Source organism: Palaemon carinicauda, chromosome 5 (genome assembly GCF_036898095.1).
Source record: "Palaemon carinicauda isolate YSFRI2023 chromosome 5, ASM3689809v2, whole genome shotgun sequence".
NCBI classification, from domain to species: Eukaryota; Metazoa; Arthropoda; class Malacostraca; order Decapoda; family Palaemonidae; genus Palaemon; species Palaemon carinicauda.
Window position 1 is genome coordinate 169,085,359 of NC_090729.1, and position 10,000 is coordinate 169,095,358.

The 10,000-nt window shown below is 31.9% G+C and overlaps 1 protein-coding gene across 1 annotated transcript in view; it reads right to left on the reverse strand.

Moving 5' to 3' along the window:
• LOC137641603 (uncharacterized) overlaps positions 1–10,000 on the reverse strand; it is a 92,852-nt gene that overhangs the window by 32,765 nt on the left and 50,087 nt on the right.

A 10,000-nucleotide genomic window follows, 5' to 3' on the forward strand; every position in this document is an offset into this window, starting at 1 on the left:
AAAGCCCAAAATGGGTTTTTTAGACTTTCATAAGTGAAAATTCCGATTGAGAAAGGACTTAAACAGGGAGACCCCATCTCCTAAAATATTCGCAGCATGGCTAGAAGAATATTTTTTTTTTAATGAAATTAAAAATTTATATTGGGAAAATGAAGGGATTAACTTTAAGGGAAACTAGAGCTATGTTAATCTCATAGGAGAGAAGGGAGGGAGAGAAGGAGGAATGATATACTGTTCATTGATGAGCTATGAGACTATAAATTCCTCAATTACCACAGTTCGGAGACTCTATCTGCTTTGGCATTCCCTACCTACCTCAGTTTTCCCTTGTTCCTATTATTTTCCATATTAACATTCAGACGAGATTAAACCAACAACAAATGAAAAGGAAGGAGAATCATTGATAAAATAAGAAGTTGATTTCTTGGTTTCTGTAGAAACTTTGTCACTTTCCTAGATAGATAGATAGATAGATAGATAGATAGATAGATAGATAGATAGAGCGACCGATAAAATAAGTGACCACTAAATGAAGAGGGAAATTTTGATAAAAAAAAATTAAGAAATACTGAGAGAGAGAGAGAGAGAGAGAGAGAGAGAGAGAGAGAGAGAGAGATTCTTTTTTATGAATGTTTCTGGTTAACTTTGTGAGAACGGTAAAATGTATGATTTAATATAACTTGCCCCATATACTTGAGAGAGAGAGAGAGAGAGAGAGAGAGAGAGAGAGAGAGAGAGAGAGATTCTTTTTTATGAATGTTTCTGGTTAACTTTTTGAGAACGGTAAAATGTATGATTTAATATAACTTGCCCCATATACTTGAGAGAGAGAGAGAGAGAGAGAGAGAGAGAGAGAGAGAGAGAGAGAAGTATAGCGTAGGGGGGGGGGAGGAGGATGAGGTAAGAGGTAGAGGGGCGAGGTTAATACAGGTAACAAAAAATAATTCAGGGTCACTCAGGTGCTACCCCAAGGCTCGCTCCATTAGCTCTTTTTATTCTTTTATTTTATTAGGAGGGGCACAGCATTCAAAGCAAAGATATTTAATAATAATAACTAGTGTATATATATATATATATATATATATAGCCAGGCACTTGCTCTTTATTATATATGGGAGATGGCCGGAATATATATATATATATATATATATATAGCCAGCCACTTGCTCTTTATTATATATGGGAGATGAAACTTCCTTTCCTGTATTCGTCAAATTCAATGATAATGATTATATTACTAATAACATGGATGAAAAGGGAGAAACCCTCATAAGGAGATAATATTGAATAAGATAACTACTTTGAGAGCGTTAAATTTCACTTCAATTTTTCTCAATTATTTTTGGGTAATTTTTTTTTTTTTCAGTTTTGAAAAATGGATGATTTTAGGGAAGTTGCTGACTTCGTTAATAGAAGAAGCACTGTATCGTATTAATAGAATTAAGGAGATAGAAAGGAAATTGAATGCTCTTGAAATTACAACTTTATTCAATAATAATTATGATGATTATAGTGATGATGATGGAAGTGATAACAGTAATAATACATAGTATCATTATCATAATGATTGTTATTATAACTAAGATGAAAATAAAAATCATTATGATAATAATTATCATTATTGACTATTATAACTATTATTGTTATTATTATTAGTAGCAGTAGTAGCAGACGGATAAACAAAATCAGTAATGTCGAAAAGGATAAAAGTAGCCAGACACAAAATTAGAAGAAGGAAAAGAAACGAAGGAATATGGTAGAGCCTGGTTCAAGAGTCAGGTTTACATAAACCATATATTTTTTTTTTTTTTTTTTTTAATCTGGTTATACCCAAGCGCACTGACCACCTACTATATCTTATACTGCTACTGCTCTGTTACGTGGAACCTGAACTCCTTGACTACCGGCAAAGTTTTTTTTTTTTAGTTTCTTAGGCCGTTGTAGACGTGATCTTAATGCGATTCTGGTAAAATGCTAGGTTTCATATTTCCAAAATCATTATTATTATTATTATTATTATTATTATTATTATTATTATTATTATTATTATTATTATTATTATTATTATTATTATTAGCTAAGTTACAGCCCTAGTTGGATGATCAAGATGCTATAAGCTCAAGGGCTGAATCAGGAAAAAATTATTCTAGTGAGGAAAGAAAATAAGGAAAGAAAGAAACTACAAAAGAAGAAATGAACAATTAAAATAAAACACTTTAAGAACAGTAATAACATCAAAATAGATCTTTTATATATAAACTATAAAAAGAGACTTTTTGAAGAAAAATCTGTTTACATTATTATCGAGAGATATTTATGTTACTGTTATTTTCTTCGTTTCTATTTGTCCTTGGCTTCATAAGGATATCAGGTTGCCAGCACCATCTACATTCAAAACGAAATGTGTTTTTATTCCTTCTATGACCACCTGGTTATTTTGTGTAGTTTAATTAGTGGAATTAATATCTAGAATTAATCCACGGAAGACAGTCATTCATCAACTTACATTAATCAGTTGTTGGAATGTGAGTCTTACACTATTCAGTGGACATTGTTTTTTTTTTTTTTTCTAACATGGTCAGGAGTAGGCCTACCTCCACAAGACATTTTAAAATTGTTAAGTTATCAAACAGCTAGCAATTGATATGGATTCTCGTCATAGCTGAGATGCCAGGCCTTTCAGGCTGAACTTTGTTATTTACCAGACCCTATGATGACGTAAGGCCAATATATTCCAGCAGGACTGACAGCAGGCCCAAGGAAGTCTACGTGTCAGCTTGAGTGCATTTGGTTATATATCTCTCAAATAAATAAAGTTGTTTTATATTGATTCGGTAAATTTTTGAATAAAATGTTAAGTAGTAGAATATATCAGCTATTAATTAGAACAAGGTTGAGCCTTATACAGCCAAGAGAGAAAGAAAATCCCAAACACACAGAACAACGAAAAGGGCAAAGAAAGAAAAACTAACTAGAAATCTCACAAAAATCGCATACTTATGCCAGAACATTTTAGACCCATTACTCTCTTTACTGATCCAAACCCGGAACCGAATCCATCTCAAATGCCAACCAACAGTCCATTGTCCAACCACAAAACTGGTCCAAAATCCATCAGCTGAATTTTGAAATATTTCCTCGAGGCAGAGACCTGGTGAAGACGTATCCTTCTTCTTCCAGCCTCTTTGGCGAAGGTAAAAATACCATTTGAAAGAAGACTTAACGAGTGCAAGTAAAAATCATCACACTATAAGCAGTTGAGACCAAACAAAAGCCTTCGAGATAAGAGCGGGAAAATTCCCCCGGCCAGCGTTCCAACAACAAAGCAAAAGGGTGTGGTCAGATGCCGCCCGGGGGACAGATGGGCAGGGAGATCCCGCCCAAGGAATGGAGTGCAGGGGGAGTTGGGAGACTTGCGTGGGAGGGCTAAAGGGAATATTGGGTTGGGGGGAAGGAGCAGGGAGAAATGAATTGTATCGGGGAATAAATTCAGATTCTGTAGAACTCTGGTCATCTCATTTTAGGATTAATTACATTCACTCTCTCTCTCTCTCTCTCTCTCTCTCTCTCTCTCTCTCTCTCTCACTCTCTCTCTCTCTCTCTCTCTCTCTCTCTCTCTCTCTCTCACATAGGGAATGAAGGAAATTAAATTGTCATTTCTTGTGAGGATAAGATACAGAGACGGCCGATTGATTCAAAGTAACTTTTAAAAGTGACTGAATTAAGAACTGATTGGTGCACATTCCATTATACATTTGTATATTCCATTCATTCGATGAATGCTAATGGCGTCGCTGTATCTTCATGAATACACAAGTAAGTATACACAAACGCACACACACACACACACACACACACACATATATATATATATATATATACATACATACATAATTCATTCATATTTCTCTCTCAGTCGTATCTATCACTCAAGCCAGTCTCTTGAACAGAAGCAGCTGTGCTATTGAGTGCACGCTAGTTCGTCGTTAAAGGTTAGCCACTTCCTAAGGCTACGCCAGGACAACTTTGCGATTCTTTAGAATACATCAGCCCAAGACCTACAGCAACACATTCTATAGATCTTGCTTCTGCCTGACGCTATTATAGCTCTACGAAGAAGAAGAAGAAGAAGAAGAAGAAGAAGAAGAAGAAGATTGTAATTATTAAAAGGGATAGATTTATTAACCCTATGAGTCAAGCTCGACAGAGATGGCCTTGATAAATCCGAGAAGGCAAAATATTCTATATATTAAATCTAATGAATAAAAAGCATAAAATAAATATATGATATAAAAATTAACGAGAAGATAAGAATCTATGATAAAATAAAGGAAATCATGGTAATAACATATTGATTGTGTTCTCTGGAAATTAAAGTCAGTTCATGACTGAGCATATATCATCAAGTCATTCTTCAGTGGTTTGATATGACATAATTATTTAACGTTATATAAGAAATTGAAACACAAGCACACACACACACACATATATATATATATATATATATATGTATGTATGTATGTGTGTGTAAATATCAACCGCAATGGCATTTAATATCGAGTTCTATCTTTGGGAATGCATATCCACTGGAAATTCTTTTATGATAGATTCATCTGGCTGAGCAAAAGTAGAATTCAATATTAAATGCCATTGTGGTTGATATTTACATTGATGAAAATCACGAGTGTTAGTGATGCGTATTTATCTGTGTGCGTGCGTACGATTCTGAGAATCTGGCCCGACGAGTACGTGTTGCAATAAAAAAATCAATTTCCTTTAACTTTTAGCCTTTTACTTCATTGTGAACAGGCGGGTCCCCCCGCCCCCAATTTACGCCTGTATACTGAATGGTCTAACAGGCCCCAGCGCTGAGCCGTAGAACCCGTATTCATAAATCTAATATAATAGGGAGGATGTGTAGGTAAATTTTGCTATTATTATTATTATTATTATTATTATTATTATTATTATTATTATTATTATTATTATTATTATTATTATTATTATTAGCTAAGCTACAATCCTAGTTGGAAAAGTAAGATGTTATAAGCACAAGGGCTCCAATATAGCCCAGTGAGGAAAGGAAATAGGAAATAAATAAACAATATAAGAAGTAATGAGCAATTAAAATGAAATATTTAAAAAATATTACCAACATTAAAACAGATATTTCATATATAAACTATAAAAAGACTTATGTCAGCCATGTTCAACATAAAAACATTTGCTGCAAGTTTGAACTTTCCAACTTCTACAGATTCATCTACTATTTAACTATTCATGAATTTTCATGAATCAGATTGGACGATTCATTAAGTCAATTTCTTCTGCTAATAGATATTGCTTTGGTGAAACATTCTTTGCATAATGAAAATTAACGTCTCTTCCGGATTGTCTCCTTTCAGAACAATCCATTTCACATAGGGTTGGAGTTCTCTTGCTTGAGGGTACACTCGGCACACTGTTCTATCTTATATCTTATTTATCCTTTGTTTTTTTAAAGCTTTTATAGTTTATAAAGTGATATTTATTTTATTATAATTGCTCTTCTTAAGATATTTTATTTTTCCTTGTTTCCTTTCCTCACTGAGCTATTTCCCTTTTTGGAGCCCCTGGGCTTACAGCATACTGCTTTTCCAACTAGGGTTGTAGCTTAGCAAGTAATAATAATAATAATAATAATAATAATAATAATAATAATAATAATAATAATAATAATAATAATAACTTCAGGTTCGTGATTAGACAATTATTACTAACCTATTCCTGCAGTAACACTTATATTTACTGAATTTGAGATACATATGTAGATGAATATAAATGTATTTGAGTATAAAGACCGAAGCGATAAGACCTTGAACAAAATTATATAGCAATTATATCGATTTTCCGATGATTATAGGTTGGGGATACGAATGGCAAATAGACAGAGAAACAAACAGATGGATAAATACTGAATACAACAAAAACTATACCAACTAACATTTTCGGGCACTCACTCATGTATGCGTATATGTGTGTATATATACATAATTATATATATATATATATATATATATGTGTGTGTGTGTGTGTGTGTGTATAGGCGTATGTGCTTGTGTATGTATACAGAAGAATGAAACATCTGTTCACTGTTTTTCATTAGCCATTAAATCGCTATGCAACTTATGTAAAATACATTGCGTGCAATAGATTCACTCTTTGATCTTTACATCAATCAAGGCCTTTTATGATTACTATCTTTGCACATCACGCAAGACCGGATAATCACTTACACACACACACACACACACACACACATATATATATATATATATATATATGTGTGTGTGTGTGTGTGTGTGCATGTGTAACTATCCGCTGTTTTTTTTTTATACTATGTACGTATTTCCCTTCAATTATACTTCCCTTAACTTACCGAAAAGGATAAACGGTCGCCAAACACAACCTATTATCTCTTTAGTCCCATATATAAATCATCCTATAAAAGGAAAAATAAAAAGCATACCCTGACAAACAACAACTACAACAACAACAACAAATTCTGAGGAAGCCACAAGAACGCAATGAAAAACGACTGCATAATATTTCCAGGAAAAATAAAAAACCCCGACATGCAAACAGGAAAGTAGAAGGGTAATTGAGATGAAGAAAAGACTTCGTTGTAGACGATGTGATTAGAAGTAATGGCACACTATAATAATAAATAAGAAATGGGCATATTTACGCTGGAGGTTGGGCAGGGGCGTAGAAGGTCCAGAGGTCAATGGGTAGAGGAGAATTTGGGGGTTTGCTCCAAGGTCCAGAGAGTAGACTGGATTTGGAATTAGATTTAATCTTGGAGGATTAGTATTAATCCTTTTAAGATGTATGCGACCTTAATATTATTTATGTAGCATAAAAAACACATTGTAACTGTATCTGTACAATCTGCCTTGAGCTAATAAATAAAAAAAAAATCTTTTAGGATTCAATGGTGTGTTGCAGTGGGATTATGATGCTGGAGTCGTGTATAGAAACATGGGAGTTGGTTAGAATGGGATAATACTACTCTTGTTTCATCGCGCAAATAAATAAAGAATTGACCATTGGACCATGACATAACTCGTGAAACCATCGGTAAAACAAACGATAACAGTTTTGAATTTGCAATTCTATCATTATCATTATTAGCCAAGCTACAACTCTATATGGAAAAGCAGGATGCTACAAGCCCAATGATTCCAACAGGGAAAAAATAAGGCATTCGTTTCTTCATTCACACTACAATTATTTACGGCTTCAATGAATAATATGAAAATATACCGAGAGCGATTGGTTTGCATAATGTATAAAGACATTGCTGTATAACGAGGTTTATAGAATGTATTCTATAGACCTTCCTGTGTACAGTACATAATTTGGATACGTCCACCTTGGTGACTACTGTAACGAACCACGTTAAGCTCTCTTTGTAATCGCTATTTGAGTTACCAACCACCCTTCACTCATCAGAAAAAAAAAAAATGTAAATGAAGGCGTCTTGTCCCAGGTAATTGTAGCAGCATTTTAAAGGCCCCAATTTCTTAAGTGGTTTGTAAATTCCGTCTGGTAGAAACGAATAAGGAGGGACCGTAAAAACTTATTCAAATCCTATATGATAAATTACAGACAGAATAATAATAATAATAATTATAATAATTATTATTATTATTATTGTTATTATTATTATCATTATTAATATTATTATTATTAATATCATTATTATTCAAAATGTATAAGCATCTACATGGAACCATAAAAAAAAGCTATTTAACATTCTAACCTGAATCTAATGAAATACCAATATACAAACATATATATATATATATATAAATATATATATATATATATATATATATATATATATGTATATATATATACACACATATATATATATATATACATATATATATATATATACCAAATAAAGTAATCAAATAAAAAAGAATAACCTAACTAGCCAATGTAAATAATGAAAACAGCTGATAAATAAATAAGAAAATAAAGAATAAAAAATAGAATAAGACAGGTAAAGAAAACCATAGATTATGCACAAAACTGGAAGCATCCTAGGTGATGGCAGTACATACGACAACTAAAATATAAAAAAGGCAAAAAAAAAAAAAAATTTTTTAAATATATATTTTATGATCTTTGTGGCCTTACGAACACAATGGTACCAACCTTTAGGGTAGACACAAGGATGAAGCTTCTGGTAAGTGCTGCCATCTACCTTCTGATTTTTACAATGTCATTATAATAGGTTTGTTGACATTTCTTAACTATGTCGATCTCATAAAAGTATGCTGTTATACTCTATATATATTTGTTAATAAGAAATAGAGTGAAAAATTATGCTGGCAGAGATAAAGTATAAGATAGACACTAGAATTTCACATACCAGACAGGTATGGTTATGAAGAGCGTTTAAATATGCTTAGATGCGCCATAAATTATGCATATATATATATATATATATATACATATATATATATATATATATATATATATATATATATATATATATATATGTGTGTGTGTGTGTGTGTGTGTATAAAGATATATATCCATATATTATATACATATATATATATAAGTATATATATATATATATATATATATATATATATATATATATATATATATATATATAAAGTATATATACATACACACATTTACTGTAGCCTATACATAATTAAACAAACGCGGAAGTCCCAGCCATCAAGGGCTACAATAAATAATCCAATTATCCTGTCAATCTCGGCGATTATGTAAGTTATCCGACAAATGGCCACTTGGAAGCTCATTCTACTCCGAACGACCTTGCCCTCTTCCTACGAGTGTAAAAATCCCCAATCAAATACAGAGTTAATGACCAATGGGAGGACTACGTCTGTTCAGAGACAAAATGAGAAACATTACTCATTCGTGAGATTGGACGCGTATGATCTGTGTTCTTGGGGCGTTTACTTACCGCAGTTTTGTTTTAATAGTAGGGGTGCCGTTCCATATAATAGCCTAATAGCCTTGGTAACTGTAGTCTTCTGTCATTGAAATGTATGGTTATGTGTTACAGTAATGGAGGAGCATTTTTCACTTCATTACTCCTGTATGTAGTGTTATTTGTTTGTTTTAAAAGATTTGAATGTAATGAGTAAATAAATCGATATAAAATTAACATAAATAAATTTTTTTCCTTATTTCCTTATTTCCTTTCCTCACTGGGCTATTTTCCCTGTTGGGGGCCCTGGGCTTATAGCATCCTGCTTTTCCAACTAGGGTTGTAGCTTAGCATTTAATAATAATAATAATAATAATAATAGGGATTGGGAGACAAATTATTGGAAGAAATAATTATCTTTCCGTGTAAAGATTTTTATTATGGGAAATTCTGCATTAGAAGAATAATAAATAAATAAAGTGATGTAAGCACGAAGATGCTTTCTTTACCAATCTCATACTCTGAGTATGGTGAAATGGTTGCCAATTGAAAACATCGTAGCTACAAAGCCTTTTTGTCTGAGGATGTTTTTTGTCTTTATACTATGAAATGTCAACCTCCGCTAAACGACAGTATTTTTTATATATAGACCTACAATCTTCTCGCATTACAGTGCTAATTATATTCTTTCTGTCTCTACCTTATTCATATACATGTATATATGCATACATATATATTTATTTATATATATATATATATATACGTATATATATATATTTATATATATATATATATATATATATATATATATATATGCATATATGGTATGTATGTATATATACATATATACATATATATATATATATATATATATATATATATATATATATATAATGTATATGTATGTATATACATACATACATACATACAGTATATATATATGTGGTGTCCAAAGATTACAAATAATAACGAACGGAACTCAATTTGAAACAGATGAATAAAAAAAGAAAGACAAGCCCTGTGCATTTTTCGACGGTC